This window comes from Palaemon carinicauda, chromosome 8 (genome assembly GCF_036898095.1).
Source record: "Palaemon carinicauda isolate YSFRI2023 chromosome 8, ASM3689809v2, whole genome shotgun sequence".
Classification (NCBI taxonomy): Eukaryota; Metazoa; Arthropoda; class Malacostraca; order Decapoda; family Palaemonidae; genus Palaemon; species Palaemon carinicauda.
Window position 1 is genome coordinate 36298364 of NC_090732.1, and position 21379 is coordinate 36319742.

Genomic DNA, 21379 nt, shown 5'->3' on the forward strand with positions numbered 1-21379 from the left:
GAGATGCCGTATATTAGAATGTTGGGCATTTTTCCGCGAGTGCCCCTTTTTATTTGTTTTGCATTTTTTTGCTTAGTCATGTTACCGTAAGGAATTGGCAAGTAGTGTCGCAAAACTTATATTTTTATAGTGTTGGAAAGTGTTTCTAGATGATCTGGCTACCCATGCCTATTTTTTTTTAGCTAGATATGGCGTATATATAAGTATGTGTTCGATTTTCCTGTGATTGCCATTTTTTCGTTTTTTCCCATTTCTTTCAAAATTACTACGTACTAAGGAACTATCACAGAGTAATGATTCATTTATATGTTTATTTGTCGGAAAATGTGCCTTGATGGTTTGCCTAGCACGTGGCTGAAATTTTTTTTTTCTGAAATGCCGTATATTAGAATGGCCATTTTTCCACGAGTGCCCCTTTTTATTAGTTTTGCATTTTTTTGCTTAGTCATGTTACCGTAAGGAATTGGCAAGTAGTGTCGCAAAACTTATAATTTTATAGTGTTGGAAAGTGTTTCTAGATGATCTGGCTACCCATGCCTATCTTTTTTTTTTAGCCAGATATGGCGTATATATAGGTATGTGTTCGATTTTCCTGTGATTGCCATTTTTTCGTTTTTTTCCCATTTCTTTCAAAATTACTTCGTACTTAGGAACTATCACAGAGTAATGATTCATTTAGATGTTTATTTGTCGGAAAATGTGCCTTGATGGTTTGCCTAGCACGTGGCTGAATTTTTTTTTTCTGAAATGCCGTATATTAGAATGTTAGCCATTTTTCCGCGAGTGTCCCTTTTTATTTGTTTGTGCATTTTTTTGCTTAGTCATGTTACCGTAAGGAATTGGCAAGTAGTGTCGCAAAACTTATATTTTTATAGTGTTGGAAAGTGTTTCTAGATGATCTGGCTACCCATGCCTATCTTTTTTTTAGCCAGATATGGCGTATATATAGGTATGTGTTCGATTTTCCGGTGATTGCCATTTTTTCGTTTTTTCCCAATTCTTTCAAAATTACTACGTACTAAGGAACTATCACAGAGTAATGATTCCTCTAGATGTTTATTTGTCGGAAAATTTTGTTTACTTTTTTTTTGATTGAATATCATCAAATTTTTTTAGCTAAAATATTATATTGTTTTACATTTTTTTTTTCGATTTTATTTCCCTTCAAAAAAATGTTTTTGGGTCAGAATTTTAATTTTATAGTCGTAAAATAATCGACAATTATCCAGCAACCCACCATACAATTTTTATGCATATCCAATAATAATTAGATTAGTAAATAACACCTTGAAATTGACATACCCTTCCTACATTTCAAGTGGCAGATTAGGGAGTCTGAGTCAGTGTGGTTGGCGGCCATTTTGTGGACATATCCGAAGCGTAAGCTGCCCTATCTATATATATTCTTGTTCCCTATAGAATTTGTGATATTTTGGTATATTTTTACCTGCATAAATATCATATTATATATTAAATATATGTATTTTTTTACGAAATTTCTAAGTACTCAAAAAATTACCCTTAGATATGGCCCCTGATATAAATGTAATTTACAAAATAATGAAGATTTTTTACATATTTCTATTTTAGGATAACATATGTTTATTCCCTAAAAAAATTAGCCACTTCCTATTTCATTTGGGTACCCAAAAAAATTCATGAAATTTGGACAAATTTTTTTGGCCAAAAAAAGTTACCCTTTTTTTCTCATTTCAGATCTTCACCTCCATGGGTCTGACTTCATCCAAAATACATCAAGATGTGTCCTAAACATTCAAGAATCAATTCCTAAAAGGATTTGTGTATATATGTATAAACTTTTTTTTATGAATTTTTATGTCAGGTCTTTTTTTTCTACTTAATTTTTTAAAATATTTATAATAAATAGTTTTTCTGCAGATGAGTAGTATTTATCTTTACAGTTGTTTTAAGCATTCATTGAAGTTTTTTTTTGCAAAAGAAAAAAGGAGGTTACTGCAAAAACTGATTTTTCAAGAATTTTTTTTGGCGTCGGGGTCGTTCGCGTCCGAGTATACCCTTAAAGGGGTGTCCGAGGAGCGTACCTATCCAGGGTTAATTGGCAGCTGGAAAGTCCAGACTTCCGCAAGAAGTTGCAACGATGGTCCAACTTAAGCAAGAAGAATCCAGAAAAAAGGTTAAAATTAGAGTAGTTCAAGATAAAACTTGAAAGATAAAACAAACGAACAAATGTCTTTTGCTAGAACATATTTATCGTTATTGGTATGTTGAGGATATTGTATTAGAAAAAGGACTGTGGATTGGAATGTGATTTGAAATACATGGAGTGTATGATGCCAAAATCTGATATCCAAACATTAATGGATTTGATGAATGATAACCAAGTGTGGTCATGCTGCCATCAGTTACTGTCCAGGAGTTGGCCGGAATGTTGAACCATGAAGACACAACCGTGGAATTGTACATATAACGAACCAAGAGGGATAACTCAACGTTACAGAAGATCATTGACTAAATAAAGGCATGATGCAATCCTTATGTAGTCATTTGAAGTATCCATAAGTTTGTTTAATATCATAACAGGTAAGGTGGCCAGGGGACCTATTAAGGAATGCATACTTGGATTGAGATAAAAGAGGAAAAAGAGCCATGAAGAATTCGTTAAAGTTATGTATCAAAGACCCAAATAACTTCGAACAGTAGATGAAGAAGATAACCTCTCTGGAGTGTATATGTGATCAGTTGGGACAATTGGGTGTACTAGCCTATAAGGAGGATCTGAACTTTAAACATGTCCTGTTCTACCCCTTAACTCTAATGGCTTGTTGGTGAAAACAGACAAGAACGCTCTTCTCCATCTCCTGGAATAAAGTCAAACGATCATCGTCCCATTCCATCTCCCATGAATGTATGGTGGTTTAGGAGCTGGTAATCTTCAACAAGTGACTACAATGTCAGGAAGCAGAGTTGACATAGTTTCTGACGCATACACTATTCTGTCTATCAATGGGAGTGATTGAACTAGAATAAGTGTTGATGAGAAATCAAATGGGAGTATAATATATCTGGTGATGAACAAGAGTGTTCCAAAAACATAGGTGACTGCCTACAATCCAGATTATTTAAAGATGAACTACTGAAATTCCTAGCGGATGAATAGGAGGCACAGCATTATGCAAGATTGATCAACTTTAAGCATGTGTACCTATCTTACCTTGGGGCCTGCTTTCACTTCTATGTACAAGGAGATATAGTAGTTAGAAAAGTTATTGAAGACTTGGAGACAAACCACAAAGAAGTGGGCTCACTAATCTGCGCATGCATAAAATCTATGGACGATGGAGCTGTCCAGAATAAGGTAATGAGAGCTTTCACAGATATTGCTGTCATACTGGTGTATTATTACTGGAACATTCAAGCGCACTTATTGATGGATGTTGGTACAACATTACAAAAGGACATAAGGTATATAAACATAACTGACCGAGAGAAGACAATTAGAAAGAAGCTTTCAAATAGGGCATTCGAAAGCTTCTTTCTAATTGTCTTCTGCCTGTTTTTCCCTTCTTTACAGGATCGAATTACACTTCACCCCTTTTCAGGAAGGGCAAGGTGAGGCCATTCAAGCAGTTGGAATAGGACACTGATCCACAGTCAGTATTTGCGAAAATGGCAAAAAGAAACCTGAGTGAGAAGACTAGACAAGCTGTAATATCTTTCATGGCAAGGATGTATGGTGCGAAGATATGAGGGCTAGTCTTATCATTGGTTGCACATCGGCAACAGGTATTTGAGAAACACTTTAGGCCAAAGTCAACAAGCAGAGACCCACTGAAGAAATTAAGGGGGTATCAATTCTATAATGATTCCACCTGTAAGGCAGAGATTCCCCAACATATCCGACAAGCATCTTTTGTTGCATCCATCTGGGCAAATGCAACTTTAATAACATCCAGCAACATCCTACTAGAGATGATGGTTGTGAATGTCAAAATGAGTCATATCAAATTTCTTGGTTCACTGGTCCCCAACTGACAGATGCTTTGATACCAGACATGGAATCTACCAAAGAGGAATCTGATCTGAGCTTCCAGTCATCATCAGATGAGAATGGGGAGTCTGATGATGATTAAACCTTGCTTTCTATAGTGCTAGTAAACAGAGTACATGCTTCCTTGATTTTGATTATACACATTTGTTAAATTTATTTTTGCCAAAATTAACTGGTCCAAGAGAAGAAGTTTTTCTAAAATGGTGAAATGTCTTATTGAGTACAATCATTACTATTCTTTATATATAAACCCATCTAAAAAGCTCCTGATTATTAGATTTTCACAGTTATTCCTAAGTGAAGAACCAATTATAATAATGCTTATGTGATTGTAAACTAGTACACCCCGACACTCCCATGTTAATTAGGTGTAATGTTAGGTGTTATGTAACCTTACCGCCACAACTTCCATTCTTAAGTTGGGGATTCTGAATCATAACACCATTCTCAACAATATTCATGTTGTTGTAAACGTCTACCTTCCATGTTAATAAAAAAGTTAATTAGGGGTCATTGGGCATGGTATGACATCTGACCTATTCTTAAGTATCTTTCCCACTTCAACTTCCATTTTTAAGTTGGTGATTTACATTCAGATTACCATCATCTACAAATCACTAGTGGTTTCGTATTCATACCTTCCATGCTAATTAAAACCTTGGTTAGTGTTAATTAACGTCATTCTTAAGAGTGAGCTGACATGCCAAAAATAACTCTGAAAAAATAAACAATACCTATCTATCAATCACTCAGAGCCATAAATTAATAAAAACTCGGCCGTATTTTCGTTTGTTGAGGGAATTAATACACCAGCCGGCAAAAGCTTCAATCAGAATTGCGAGATTGGCAAAGGCTGCACCGCCATTCTGTGACGTTATTGAGAGACAACTTAACTCGGCCACCCGCTCTGTTTACAATGTGCTAACCACGTGAAAATGCATTCGACTGCGAACACAGCGTATGACTGAGCAATTTTTCTATAGATTTGGATGATCTAAACGAAGATGTAGCAGATAACGAGGGCCAATCAATTCTGGAACCATATCAGTTCAAACCATATGAAGAAATTATCCAGTAAAACTGCAACGGAATTGGAATTTTCTAAATAGGAGATATAGAAAAACAAAATTCCATAAAGAAAAACAAATCAATGTCTGTTTTGAGAAGATACCTAAAAATTGAACAAGTTGAGAATTTATGAACAGAGCTTTTAGATATGGGAAAGAATATTACACAGTGAATTTATCTATACAAAATCGGCAATAGATAGAATTTCACGTAGCAAATTCGTCTATACAAAATCTGCAATAGATAACATAAGCACATACAATATTGTGGAATTTAAAATATTGTTCAATTTTCGTTATTTAAACTAAAGTGTTTGTAATTTATTATGCAGAAAGGAATCACATATTATTAAAAAGAATAATAGGCTGAAAATAGTTAAATAAAAGTGATGAAAGGAGGGAAAATAAATTGAAGAGATAATATCTTAAAATATAGAGACATGGTATTAATCTATAAACATGCAAGAATAGAGAGAGAGAGAGAGAGAGAGAGAGAGAGAGAGAGAGAGAGAGAGAGAGAGAGAGAGAGAGAGAGAGAGAGAGAGTTTTAGTCTCTTTTGTTATTTTTTCACTTGAATGTTTATAATTTTTCTGTTCTCTATTTACAACATATGCATTAAGTCCTCATTCGTAATAATCATTATTTAAGCTGAGGATTCTAACATGATATTATTAATTTTTATATTAATCCTTGGAGTTAGTGTATAAAATTAATTTAACATATTTATATCCAGGCCTTCAAAAACAATGTTTTAGTAAATTACGTTTCTCGTAAAAAATCTCATCTCATTTAGTAAATCACGTACAAGAATATCTGCAAAATTTTACTACCTATTCTAGAGAAAATATATTTTGTACAATTGCACTACACTATTTTAGTATCAAAAGTTCCTATGTATCTTGAGCATCAACTGGGAAGCACTTTGTGACGTGTTCACGGAACACCATGGACCTTTGATTTTGACGGCTTTAGATATGCCTGCGGAAGACTAAAGAACTAGAAATCCATATTCCGAGAACATGGAATGGGAATGCTTATTCCAAGCTTGCATTCGCAAATCCTGCTTGCACAAAGATAACGACTAAATCTAAATTGAAATGTTGATGGTAAATCTCGAGGTCTCCGTGATAGTCTGGACAGGGATTTTAGTGAGATGTCTTAGTATTTCAATATTATTATGAAGGTCGGTGAAATAGGAAGATAGGTTTGATAGTCTTTTATATCACTATGAGGTCAGAGAGAGAGAGAGAGAGGGGGGGGGGAGATCAAACAATACTGTATGTTTTAAATTGCACATGGAAAATTAAGTGAAATTATTTAATTTCACCATCGAAAAAATCACTTTTTAAAGTTTCCAGCAAGTAGCAGATATTAGATTAATTGGTGGATATCGTAACCTGGCGTTAGAAATGTTGTGTAGGTAGGTGTATTTATAATAATTTTCATAACCAATATTATTATTATTATTATTATTATTATTATTATTATTATTATTATTATTATTATTATTATTATTATTATTTGGTTGTTGTTAACATAATGCAGCCAAACGAGTCCATTTATTTTTAAGTAATGTATTAATGTATTAATGTATTAATGTAATAATGTATTAACGTATTAATGTATTAATATATTAATGAAATAATGTATTAACGTATTACTGTATTAATGTATTAATGTATGAAGTAAAAGGAGATGTTTTCACCTCTTACATGTGACATAACATGTACTTCATGGCCAGAGGCCGAAACGGAACAGCACATTTTATGGAGCGAAAATAAATCATAAAAAGCCGGTAATAAATCTCCAATACAATATAACGCGGCAGTTGATGAAAACCAAACCCAATCACTTCGTTTCTGTGGTAGTAATGCTTTTTATTAAAAAGAAGTTGCATTTACCATGTCAGCCCACCTAAAACCCATCTTTCCACCAGTAATTCCATCTTACCTTGCAGATTTAGATGAAGTGAGGTGTCCATATCCAATTGGCGCAGAAATGAAACTTGTACCTTTCATGTCAATCAGATCAAGTTTTGGGAGGTTTTTGGTTTGCGCCCCTATCACACTCGCCACCTCCGTAACACAAAAATGGCTATTATTTTTAAATGATGGGTAGTACTACAACTCAAGCAACTCCAACCTTTTCTTCCCTTTCATGTAAATTAAACTTCACCAAGCTCCCACACTAGCAAAATTCATTCAGATATGATATAAGTATACATCATTTGTGCAACAGAAATATGGGAATGCTTATGTGGTATTTGATAGATATGATACAGTACAGAAGACAAGGACCAATTTCATCATGGGAGAACAAAGTCATCTAAGATATACTAGCTGATTATAGTCACATACAAGTTCCAGTTTCTCAGCAGGAATTCATGTGGAATGCAAAAAAAAAAAAAAAAAAAAAGGAAGGATTAATCAAACTCCTCTCTTTCTATGTTGAAGCTGCTTGTTGTAAGGTTCATCATGCAAAGGCAGATGCTGAAGTATTAGTAGCAACAACACTAATTGAAATATGAGATTGAGACAGGAATCAGTTCTTGTGGGGGGAGATATTGATATTCTTGCCCTCCTAATTGCTCTAGCCAAACCCCTGATTGATAGGAAAATGATGGTACCAGCAAAGAGAACACTTCCAATTGAAATATTTACCCTTAAAGGAATCCAAATGAAATGGTTAGCATAACAGGTGGCTTGATCATCCTGCAAGCAACGATGGGATTATGTGCAACCTGTTCTGTGTATTGCAACGAGAAATGGTTCCTTACAAAAAGTTATAAAAAAACCTAGCAATATTTCGGAAAAGGTAAATTTTCTATGATCTTGAGGCTTCTACCAGTGATGTTGTAGCCATTGCCATCTAAGCATTTCTTTTCGTTATGTATGGAGAAAAGCTGGTTGGTAGTCTTCATAAACAGAGGTACTTTTCATATGTAAAGACGATTATTATATAGCCTGTTCATGACAGATTCAATCTAGCTACACTTCCCCTAGCATCAGCAGCAGCAATTTTCTTATCAAACATTCCATCAAGTGCGGCAATGGCTAGGGAATGCTCTTTGCCCTACTGACTGGGTTTGGGAATTAAAGCATGATCCTTTGATACCCGTATCAGACTTGTTCTTTACATATAGACCCATAGTTTTACACTGATGTATTTAGTACTGGAAAAGTTTATGGGAATAACTGCTACAAGTATCATACGATAAGAAATGAAGCCTATTAGAATTACTACATTTAAATTTTACCCTTCAGAAGCAATAAAAGAGAATATTCTAAGAATCCAAGATGGTCCCCATGCCAGGGATTTTAAGGCCTTTCTGGATGATGATACCACAAGCACATCTACATATTGCCGAAGCTTTATTTTATCAATCTAAATTCTGAGGTTTGAGGTAAAAGATACTTAATATCTCTCTACTATAACAGTAACCCTCGGACCTGTTTTCCCACAGAACAAATAATTATATGAATGCTTCTATTCTGGGACAAATTCTGAAAAGAGCCTTTACTCTCACGGAAGGACGCAAAAGATACATGAAAACTATGATTCTGTTATAGAAAAAATATAGAAACCGATACCAAGTCTTAATACCATATGTCATTAAGTTCTTCAGGTGGCCAGATATCTAGAGTGAATTCGCTTAAAAGTAATCAAGGTTCTTGAAGGAGTGTGAAGTATTTATTATATGGATGGTCCAACAGGAAGGCTAAAGGTAGTAATTAATCCACCTGCATCCGAAATGAACGGTATGAAAAAAGCTCCATTAATCTGAATTCAGAAAGGGAAGGTAATATTTTTAAAACTTGTGGAAGTTTGTCAAAGAATGTGAATCTGCAAATGATCCTGCCTTAAGAAGACAAGCAATGAACGCTGACCACCAAAATATCAGGCAAGCCTTTCTAATCATCATAGGAGTAGAATACCAGTTCCTTTGCCATAACCATAGGGTTGTGGTGGCCGATGGGGTAACGTCCCTGACTGGTGAACGCCAGACGGGTGTTCGAATCCCGCTCAAACTCGTTAGTTTCCTTGGTCGCTGCAATCTTGCCATCCGTGTGAGCTAAGGATGGTGGGGGGCCTATAGGTCTCTCTGCTAAGTCATCAGCAGCCATTGTCTGGCCCTCCATGGTTCTAGCTCAGGTGGAGAAGGGACCTGGGGACTGATCATATGCATATATGTTCAGTCTTTAGGCCATTGTCCTGCTTGCTATGAAAATGTCACTGTCCCTTGCCTCTGTCATTGATGAGCGGGCTTTAAGCCTCTAAACCAGAGAGTTAAATGATTATGACAAACCTGCACATTCATCAAAGGCAGTAACACTTCCGGATAAAAACAGTTGGCCCACTTATAAAGAACATCAAAACCTTGATGACTGCTTAAAAAAAAAAAATACTGAGGAGAAAACGGCTTTGCTTTGGGTACCTTAGCTATAATGATACAGCAAAGTGATTTATCAAGTAAGACTTTGAAGTAAATATCCAAAGAGACATCCAATTTCACTAATTGCAGATAATTTTCAGTCCAAGGGAGGAGTCTATTAAACAGCTAATTCTAATCTAGGGCTTGTATTAAAGCTGAGTCAGAAGCCATATAGCCAGTGCAGGTACGGCAAGGTGATAACCATAGAGTAGAGACCTACTGTTTCTATAATAATAAATTAATTGGCATTTCATAGGGCAAGATCCGAAGAACCAACTGATTGTATACTAAATAGAAACTACTTTTAAGCTTCATACAATATACAGAGTAGACTACAAACAGTCCTCTGTTACCCAAAATATAGTAGCTTTGGACATAAATGGAAAAAAAGTAGTATAGTTCCAAAGAAATTCGTACAAGAATAAATTCAAGCCTCCTACAGCCCGGTTCAAACAGGCCTTCAAAGTATATACCCTCGCTTAGCATTGTCCTACAGCACTTCAGCCAATCAGAATCATACGACCTGCGAACAATGTATCATTTACTGTGGAACTCACGCATAGTTGAACAGCCAATGAACCAGTGCAAGGTACAATAAATGAAAGCAAAGAAGTCGCTTGCAAAAGGATATTACTCTGGGAAGTGAAATCCGTTAGAATATGCATAACCCCAGCTACAATCATCAACATATTTGAAATTAACTTCAGTGAAAAAGAGAAATGAAGTACTCCTAAAGAATGAGGGTACTTCACTTGCCATTCAAGAACAATATCCATCTGGACTCAACTAATTCAAAGCCAACAGAAGAGCAGAGTGGCAAAAGAAGTAAATGCTGGGCATTGGAAAGTACTATAGATTATTACTATACCATGGAATTTACTATCCAAAGTTCAAATGCATTTCATATAATCATATCTGATATTCACATTTTCATTTTTAAGAAGTAAAATTTTCGACGAAATGTTTTAAACATATTTTTTACTTATACGAATCATATTTTGCGAATGTTCCTTTTATAAAGAAAATGAGTTATTCGCAGCTCATTTCAATTTAATTGGCTATTTACAAATATCCATACTCTTTTGGTTTTAATATCTTAAAAGGTTAATTTTTTTCTATATTTTTTTCACTTTGATATTTGTAAAATTAATTGTATATTATGCATTAATAACAGAAAATGGAAATTATATTACATTATGATTTGAAATACGAGAAGTAATTCGTTAGAAATTCATAGAAAACATAAAAGGCCAATTTGAACAGACCCAAGCAGTCAAAAGTTAGAAATATGGCGTTACTTAATATACAGTTGGCTCATCTCATGTTAGCTTTACACTTGGATTTGAAGAACAATCAGTTTAGTACATAATTTGAAAACCCTTCAAATTTATTTTTAAATTTTAAGTTGATAATTAGCAGAAGCAACCAAGTCCTTGTAAGCAATAGAATTATTTTTACGTTAGTATCTAACAAGAAAGATATCTGATATTGAATTAGATACGAGTGGGAAAATTTAAGTATATCATCGGTAAGTTTATAAAAAGTGAAAACATGGTGAAGGACAATTTTACATTCGATTTGTATAAAATAAAAATCCTAAAATTTAGTTCTTCAGTTGAAAATTTCTATGAAATATATAGTGTTGATAGTAAATGTTATTTTTCTAGAGAGAGAGAGAGAGAGAGAGAGAGAGAGAGAGAGAGAGAGAGAGAGAGAGAGAGAGAGGGGGGGGGGGTGAGGGGCAACCTATCCTTTTTGTCAGGTCAATTTCGAATTATTTAAAAAGTATATTTCCTAAGGGCATGTTTGAAAAATAAAAATATGATTCCTAAAGGCATATTCAATATTTGCTTGATGGAAATGGATTCTCACTTTACCCAAAGGGAAATAAACTTCAAAGTCGGTGTGGTGAGGTAAATCTCATAGGACGGCAGCCTATTCCTTTCAGCCAGCCTTGGATTTCTAAAATTCTAGCATTCGTATGCAAAACATGTTAACAGACCTCAACCATCGTGTTTGTAAGCTAAAATGAAATCTAGAAACTCTGGTGGACAGTTTTTTTTTTTTTTTTCTGAAAATTTGTGTAATGTCAGGAAGCAGGGGCAACAATATTTATTATATTCTATATAGATACTCATGAATATATTCAAAGTAGCCTAAATATGTTTTATGTTAGATCACCCTCGAATATTATATCATTTCTATGTTATCAAAGGAGCAAAGCTTTGTTTTTAAATATCAGTCTTTTCCACAACCCAATAAAATCTTTCGTATACAAATATCATTTATAGTTGATAAATACACCCAATTTCTTTGTGCGAGGTGGTTCTTGAGTCTTAACAAAGAGGCGACTGGAATGCAAGTAACCTTTAGTCAACAGTTTGTTTATATACAAGCAGTTCCGAGCAAGAGTGTCTCAAAAACTCAAACAAACTAACATATGCAAAAGCAAGCTTAAACTGGTTCTATTATCAGTGCGGGAAAGAGCAAGAGATACAAAAGGCAATTATGCTACAGTTTAAAAGCGTATATGAAACACGTCTGGTACATTTTATTAGGATTGGTTATATATATATATATATATATATATATATATATATATATATATATATATATATATATATATATATATATATATTATATATTTATATATATATATATATATATATATATATATATATATATATATATATATATATATATATATATATATATATATATGTATGTATGTATGTATGTATATATATATATCCACATACAGTATATGTGTGCGTGTATGTAGAAATCCCATAAGCTGACACGTGATAATCATGAAATATACTGTATATTACAAGTGTACAGGAGCCATCAAAAATTTCGTCTAATCATTCCACCCACCCCCTTCCTAACTACAACCTACCGGCTTGGTAATTGTTGTCCATACTGGACGGGACAGAAGAGAAATACACACACAAATACGCACACGAACACACACACATATATATATGTATGTATGAATATATATATATACATATATATATATATATATATATATATATATATATATATATATATATGCATATATATATATATATATATATATATATATATATATATATATATATATATATATATATATATATATATATATATACAGTATATCTATATATATATATATATATATATATATATATATATATATATATATATATATATATATATATATATATATATATACAGTATATCTATATATATATATATATATATATATATATATATATATATATATATACATATATATATATATATACAGTATATCTATATATATATATATATACATATTTATATACATATATATATATATATATATATATATATATATATATATATATATATATATATATATATATATATGTATATATATGTGTCTATATATATACATACATATATATATATATATATATATATATATATATATATATATATATATATATATATATATATATATATATATATATATGTATATATATACACATATATATACATATATATACATATATATATATATATATATATATATATATATATATATATATACATATATATATATATATATATATATATATATATATATATATATATATATATATATATATATATATATATATATATATATATATGAATGACTAACACACATCTCAGTCTATGAAAAGGTTGAGCAAAGCACATAATCTCAGGCGAAATTTCACAGTAAACCATTTCCCTTTCTCCGAAATACTTTAATACTCCTTTCCATTTTTTCATAAAAATATTGAACTTCTCTAACAACCTATAATCGACGATCTCAACACCCTTCAGTAGTCATTCTTTTGATTTTACCATTAGCTTTATAAAGTTTCGTGTATGCCCCATATAAAATTACAGTCTTACATTCAAAATATTCATATAATTGCATCGTAACCAAACCTTAGGCTTTGCACCATCTTCCTTGTCTTATCCTAAACTGTTCTTCCTGCATTAGCCACTCTACCAAATAACCTATTGTCTCAATCAATATAATTCGGCGTCAATGACCTTAGATGTCAGGATGCCAGAAAACTTTCAATCAATCAATCAATCAATATAATACCAAGCGTCATTTTTGCTATACTAAAAAACATTATGGTATTATAGTCCTTATTGTGACATTTATTTCTTTTTTTACGCTGCTTATAACTATACTGCAACTTATCCCTTACAATCATATCAGCTATGGATGTTCTTTTCTTCAATCCTTTAATTTTCTTTCTTTTATCATAAACAGTCCTTCCATAAGTTGTTCTTGATTTTACACGTTGCTGTTCAGGGTTTTGACAGAAACTCTGAGTGACACTAACTAGTTTACTTTCACAGAAATCTTACATAAAGCTACTCCTTGGTAGCAGAAAGGCAGCAAGATATGTTTACATTAAAACGTAGACAATTACAATCAAGGTGTGTTTCTGTACACTTGGTAAATGCTGGGAATATATCTTATTTACAAGAACAAAACAATTTAACAGTTCTGAATCTAAAGCTTTTGATATTCGTTACATATTAGTTTCTATTTCAGGATAAAGTAACATTGTTCCGGAAATAAAGAAAAAAAAAAATATCTTTTTCGTAGTCTTCTGTTACTTGTAAGTTTCCATGCTTTGCACAGGAGGTCGTGCTTTAATGACCAAAATATGGCTGTAAGATGCTGAGTAAATTTTCTTACAATGCTCTCCCCAAAATCAAAACTTGTGTAGTTAGAACATCCTCTTTGATATCTACTGGTGTAACTCTGTGTATCTATAACCAGGTAGTTCTGCCTTCCACGGGCATTCTTTGTAATAAGCAATGAGGTCTTATATATGAGGGTGACAAGGACTTTAGTGTAAATCTATTCTGCTGAACGCTTATTTGGTATGATTTAGTTTTATGGGGATGTAAGATTTCTTGACTAAGGTGTATGCTGGTAGAACTTGTTTTATTGCTTTCCGGACATCGCAAGGGATGGCGGGTTTATTTGGATCCTGAAATATGTCTGTGGTTATTGCTAATATTTGTCCATAGAGTACTTCTGCTGGCAAAGCATTGAGGGCTGTGTGTGTGGTCGTTCTCAGTCTTAATAGAATCCATAGTAAATTATTTTTCTCCTCTCCAGTGAGCACTGATTTAAGAGATTAATAGAAACCATCTTCCATGACGTTGGCTTCTGGCTTGTACGCCATTGTATTGTTGAATTTGGTCCCCAGGTATGAGCTGAGGGAACTATATGGGGTTGATGTGAAATAACTGGTTATGTATTGGAAAACTCTGTGTTTGAGGATACAATTTATCTATTTAATATATGCAGCTTTCCGCTGGCCTCTGGCTATCTGGTATTCCAGTCAATAATGGTGATAAGGTATCCATATACCTTGGAGGTGGGTAAGGGTCACACAATGTTGATGTGAATATGACCAAGGCAACAATCGCTCGCCTTGAATTCTCCTATCTTAGATTCTGAGTGCCTTGTGATCGATAATGGCTGACGAGGATGACAATTGCAGTAGGGTAGCCACAGTTGTGATAGATCATGGGTGAGGTATAAAACGTTCCTCGTCAAAACCAATGGAAGACTAGGGCGAGATCATCTAATACTTGTCTTGCATGCCCTGGTTGTTTCTGTTATCTATCAATAAATCCCTCCATAGTAGGATGGAACTTTCCTGTTGTAGGCATTGTAGGTGTTCATAGTCCTTCTGGATGGGTGCTATCTCAGTGTATGATATCACAATTCGGATGGTGTTAATGAGGTTTCTGGAATAGGCAACTGCAACATTGTGGGAAGAAACCTTCAAATACCGCATGGTTTTGAAATACTCAGCAATCGCCCAAAATATATCACTGTTGTTGTGGTGACCAGCAATCTCTCTTTTTTGTGAAGGCATGAATGCCATGAAGGCTGATGGTTCATTTGCACCACAAATTGCCATCAATCGACCATGTGTCTGAAATGCCAAATGGCACGGTGGACTGGTAGTAGTTCTCTGTTGAATGTGGTGTATTTTTATTCTGCTGGAGATAGCTTCTTGCAGAAAAATCATAGAGTCTGGTGGCCGTCGTCTGTATCCTGTTTGAGTACTGCACCAATTGCTGTGCTACTAGCACCCACGATCAGTGTAAGGGACCTGTTAGGTAGAGGAAATACTAGTTTTTCTGAAGAGCTAAGGGTTTTTTTTTTTTTTTGTCTTCATGAAATGCTACTTCTTGCATATTTGACCAGTGAAATATTCTAGATTTTCCTTTCAAGATATCATATTAGAGAGACAGAATTCTAGCCAGGTGAGATATAAAACAGTGACATCAAATAATTATGGCAGCAATCTTTTGTAGTGCTTTAATGTTTTCTGGCATTGGGATACAGGCAACAGCTTGGACCTTTGCCAGGAAGGGTTTAATACCTTTGGTACTTATTTGATTACCGTGAAATTCTAGCTTATTTTTCTTTCATTAACACTTTTCTTGTAATAAAATAAACCCATCTTTTCAGAAATTCTCTTGGATTAATTTTACTTCCTTTATGTCCTATTGATATTTGTTACTGAAAATCAGTATATCGTAAATGTAAAAGACACAGCAGGTTAATTTTCATAGGATGCTATCCATAAAGTAATGGAAGATAGCACCTGCATTTCAAAGAGCGAAACAGCTGTAATTGAAAGAATATGTTACGAAAGGGTGATGATTGCTTTCTTGTTTATATCCTTTTTTTCTAACGGGACTTGATGATACCCCTTCAGGAGATTGATTTTCGATTACATTTTTGCCCCTTTGAGCTGGTTAGTTATGTTTTGGATGTTAGGTAGGGGTAACTGTCTGGTACTGTTTGAGTGTAAAGTTGCCGGCAGTCATTACAGGACCACCGTATGCCATCTCCTTTGGACACCATGTGGAAGTGAGATGCCCTAAGGCTGGAGGTTTTCTGGCAGATTCCAGTCTGTTCCCTGTCTTGGAATAATTGCTTCACGTGGGCTAGTTTGCCTGAACCTAATAATCTGATACATGCATGCACATTGGGTCCATCGGTGAAGATATGATTCTTATTGTGATGTTTTGTAGGGTGCTTGAGGTCATGCTGGAGGAGATCCTTGAATACTTCTGGAAATTGCCCTTGAATTAATGAGGGCTATAGGGATGTACCTCTGAATATATCTACCAGCATGCCGTGTGCCTTCAGGGAATCTGCTCCAAGTAGTTCAAAGGTGACATCGGCTATGATAAATGACCAACTGTATGGTTTGCCAACAAATGCTACTTTCAGGCATCTAGTACCCAATATCATTAATGAGGTGTTTTTTGCGGTAGATACACGAAGTGAATTTAGGGCCATGATTCATTCGTTTATTTGGGGTAACTGGGACGAACGATTTAAATGTTCCCATATCAACGTGGGATTTCGTGTCAGACATCTCCTCTTATTTCCCCATATAAGACAGCCAATTTAGCTGTCGCTAAAATTTAGTTGGTTTGCCTGCAGCTGCATATTTTTTTATTGCATGCACCCTTGCTGGCACTTTCAAACCTCAGTCCTGAAACTCCAATGGAAGAAATAAAGGCCCTTTGGCTTGTTGGGCTGTATTCTCTGGCATTGTAGCTGCTTGGAAAATGCTTTTTATTGCTTGAGCGATGTACAGGAGTGGTGTTGGGAATCTGGCTCACTGTTTATCTCTTCACAAATTAGACGTGTGTGTGTGGCAGGTGAGTGGTTAAGTGGGTTCTACTGATGCGTGTGGCGTGTGAGTGGTTAAGTGGGTTCTACCGATGTCTGGTGAGTTGAATTTCATCTACCTTTTGTAAGAAATTCTTGAGGAGCATGGTGGATGAGTTTGGAATTGCCACGTCTCTTTGGTATGGTAACTTCGTCAGCAGGACTCCATACATTAAATCCAGGGTTATATCTTGTTGGGCATCAATGGTAAATATTGCTATTAGTCGTCAGAATTGCTTTTAGATGTGTGAGGGCCGTTGATCTCCTATTGCCATTTCTAAGGTGTTCAGAAATTTTCTTAGCTCTGAGGGCTGGGATCTTACTGAAAGATGGTGATGTTTGGTGTTGCTAGCCACTATTTTTGAAACATCGTCAGGTAGAAATTAGAATACAGTGTCATAAAGGACCAGACATCTGGATTGTGAGCTGTAAAAATAGACAGGCAGGAAAAGGATGCGGTGATATCCTCAGGGGTTGGCAGTGTCTTTGGACACTCCAGGGTAACCTATTGGACAGAAACACTGTCTGGTAATAACTAGTTTATTCATACAGAAATCTGACATAATGCTACTCCTTGCGAGTGGTAAGATAGAAGGAAATATTGACATAGAAAACACACAATTACAATCCATGTGTGTTTCTGCACACCAGGTAGATGCTTGGAATCTATTAATTTTACAGGAACAAAACCATTAAACACATCTGAATTTAAATAGAAATATTTTTTACTATATATTAGTTTCTGTCTTGTAATAAATAAAAATATTTTCAACGTCTTTCAGTGTTTGTTGTAAGTCCGTTTTCAAACATTTACCATAGTTGTTGAATATAAAATCCCCTCTCTGACAATTAGCCAGTGAGGATGCTATAAGGAAAATAAGATTTCTCAAGAACCCAAGAGGAACTGGTAAGTGGTACTCCGGGTGCCTTCCCGTTCAGTCGCTGCTCGATGGCACTAAATCTCGTTGTCCACTGTCCTGAACCTATATAGAACCCTTTCAGAATTTACCTCATTTGTTGAGCTGTCTTTGCACAAGAACCGAGTCATGCCAAGGATGCATGGCGATCTTAATCAATCAATTGTTAAGATTAGCTTGAGTTTAGTATCACATTCCGCTTATCAGATGCTAATATTAGCTCTTGGTTATCAATTGTGTACATGTGCAAGAATAAATGGTTTTTCTTTTGTGTGTGTCGTAATTGCCATCAACAAAACGCAAGCGAAAGGTTCAGAAGTACAGTAGTTACTTCTTTATTGCTTATCATTGGAGAAACTTCATGTATTTTCAATTGCAAAAACTGCTGTATAATGTCCATCTTACGAATTTTGGTTTTCTCAGTTTTTGCTAAGTAAAAACTCATCATCTGGCAATTTTTCAATATGGTAAATCCATCATTTCATGGTTTCACTCCACCCGAATTCGTTATCCAATTTCCGACCACCATGCTCTAAGGCCGTAAACAACATGTCAAATGCAATCCGTTGTAACGTTCTTTGCAGCTACATAAGTAAGCTTTCTCTTGCAAAATAGCGATAAATTTGGCTTGTGTTCTTTCAATAGAGACGCATTAAAGGACACCCTTATTTTCCTATACATAATTCCTCCAATTTCTTCCAAGTACAAGTTTTGTTGGTGGATCTCTTCATCATCGAGAATGGTTCAGCTATTCGTTTAAAACGTGTAAAACTTTCAAATTCATATGATACTAAAATTGGTGGCCTGATCCATCATTCATGGTCAAGTTTTGTGCGTGCTTTATTAAAGAAATATATTTCTTTTTTCTTTGATTGACGAGAACTTCATAAACGCAATCTCATTTGTTTATAACATTGGTATATAAACATTGTAAACTTACTATGTAAGAAAAGATTGATAGTCAATACCTGTTAACAATATTAGCCTCCAAGGAGAATGTGCATGTTTGAAACCATATCAGTTTAAGATGAACATGATAAAAATTTCTATAAATTTTTTCACATATATACAATACCTTAATGAGAAAAACGAAACCCTAAAGCAGTCTACAATCATAATATTTAAGCTAAAACTATGTAAAATGCCTACAACGACCTTTGTCTTCACTTTATAGACAAATTGTAGTTGGAAAGAGTGAAATTGCTTTTATTTCCATTACATGTACCATAAAAACTTCATAAACACGATTTGCTTACGGGGTCATTTCCTGGCCGGCTTTCAAGAAATATGATGGAAACCATTTCCCTAAAACTAAATGTTCTATAAACATTTTAGATGTAGTTTTAGATATCAAATAAAAGTGTTGCTTAATCTTTATGATTTTAGCCTTCATCCACATCTTTAGAATAATGGATATTCATTCTTCATAAAAGCATCGGAATTAATAGTTATTTATTTTCTATAAAATCATATTCTTTTCATCTCCTTTTAAATTGTTTTATATACTTATTTATGCAGTAATCTTTGACGATCACGAGATAGTAATTTATTTTTCTGGAATATTTAGATATGCAAAAATTATAAAGATAGAGCATATCAGCTTATAGGAAATGAATAACTCGTAGCTTAATCCATGATTTTGATAACAGGCTGGAATCTTTTTAGCTGGTACAGGCAATACTTTAGTAAATACTTTTGTTATACGGCTAGATATTCCACCTTTTTAGGACAAAGTTATTGGGTGTACCCTTCCAGAGGAAGGGTATATATATATATATATATATATATATATATATATATATATATATATATATATATATATATATATATATATATATATATATATATATATATATATCCACTTTTGATGGCGTTTATGGACTATGAAAATGCATTGGATAGTGTGCACCGACCAATTTTATGGGGAGTCCTGCGTTATTATGGAGTTCCTCTTAAGTATGTAAATTTTCTTAAGTCTGCTCGTGTGTGTAGCAAAGAGGAAAGTTAATGCCAGCGGATTCCTATGAAACGAATTTTCAGTGAACAGTGGAGTACTCTAAGGGAATGTGTTGTCAGCTATGTTGTTTATCCTCCTTATGGATTTTGTAATGTGTAGAACAGTTGGGGATGGTGGAGAAGGATTGGACAGAATTCGTAATAGGAAATTAGTTGACCAAGAATATGCTGATGACGCTCTTCTTATTAGCAGAACACCACAGGTGTTGCAAAGCTTTCTTACCAGAATGCATGAAATGTCACATGAAGTTGTGCCCAAAATAAATAAAAGAAAGACAGAGATGATGAGAACGGAATATGCAATGGAAGAATGAGTGTTATTGGAAGGAGAAATGATTTGTGAGTTGGAATCATTTAAATATTTAGGAACTATGATCTCTAATGCAGGATCTTTAGAATTCGGGTTTAAAAGAATATTGAAAAAAGCAAATAGCTAGGTTAAGTACTATTTGAAAATCGAATCACCTGAAATTTCATATAAAAATCAGACTATATATCAATTTAGTAAGATCGGTGTTAATGTGTGGACATGAGTCATGGTATAACAATAGAACAATATTAAACAGATTTTGTAGATTTGAGAACAACACCCTCAAAAGAATATTAGGAATTGAATGGTAAGACAGGATAAAAAAGAAACAATAAGAGAGATTACTCGAGTGCCATATGTGGATGAGATGATGGTTACGGGTAGATGGAGAAGGTTTGAGCATTCTTTTCTCACTCCCCAAGAGAGATTAGCTCACAAAACTTTCAATTGGGTTCCACAACGCACTAGAAGAGTTGAAAGACCCAGTCTTACATGGGTCTATGAAACGTGAAGTAAGAGATCATGAATTGAAGAATTATTGATTTAAAAGCTCAGGACAGAGACGACTGGCGAAACCTAACTAAAGCCATTTGCTTCAATAGACCTAGGACGAGATGATATATATATATATATATATATATATATGTGTGTGTGTGTGTGTGTGTGTGTGTGTGTATGTGAGTTTGTGTGTGTGAGGTGGAATAAGAAATAAGGATCATAAAAACAAAATTTTAACCAATTGCTTGCGTATTTTCATACCTCCGCTGGGTATGAAAAAGAACAGCAACAGGTTGAAAGCCACCTCAGCTAAAGTAATGCAACAGAATATAAAAACATAGAAATAATTGCCTAAACAGTTGTTTGGAAATAA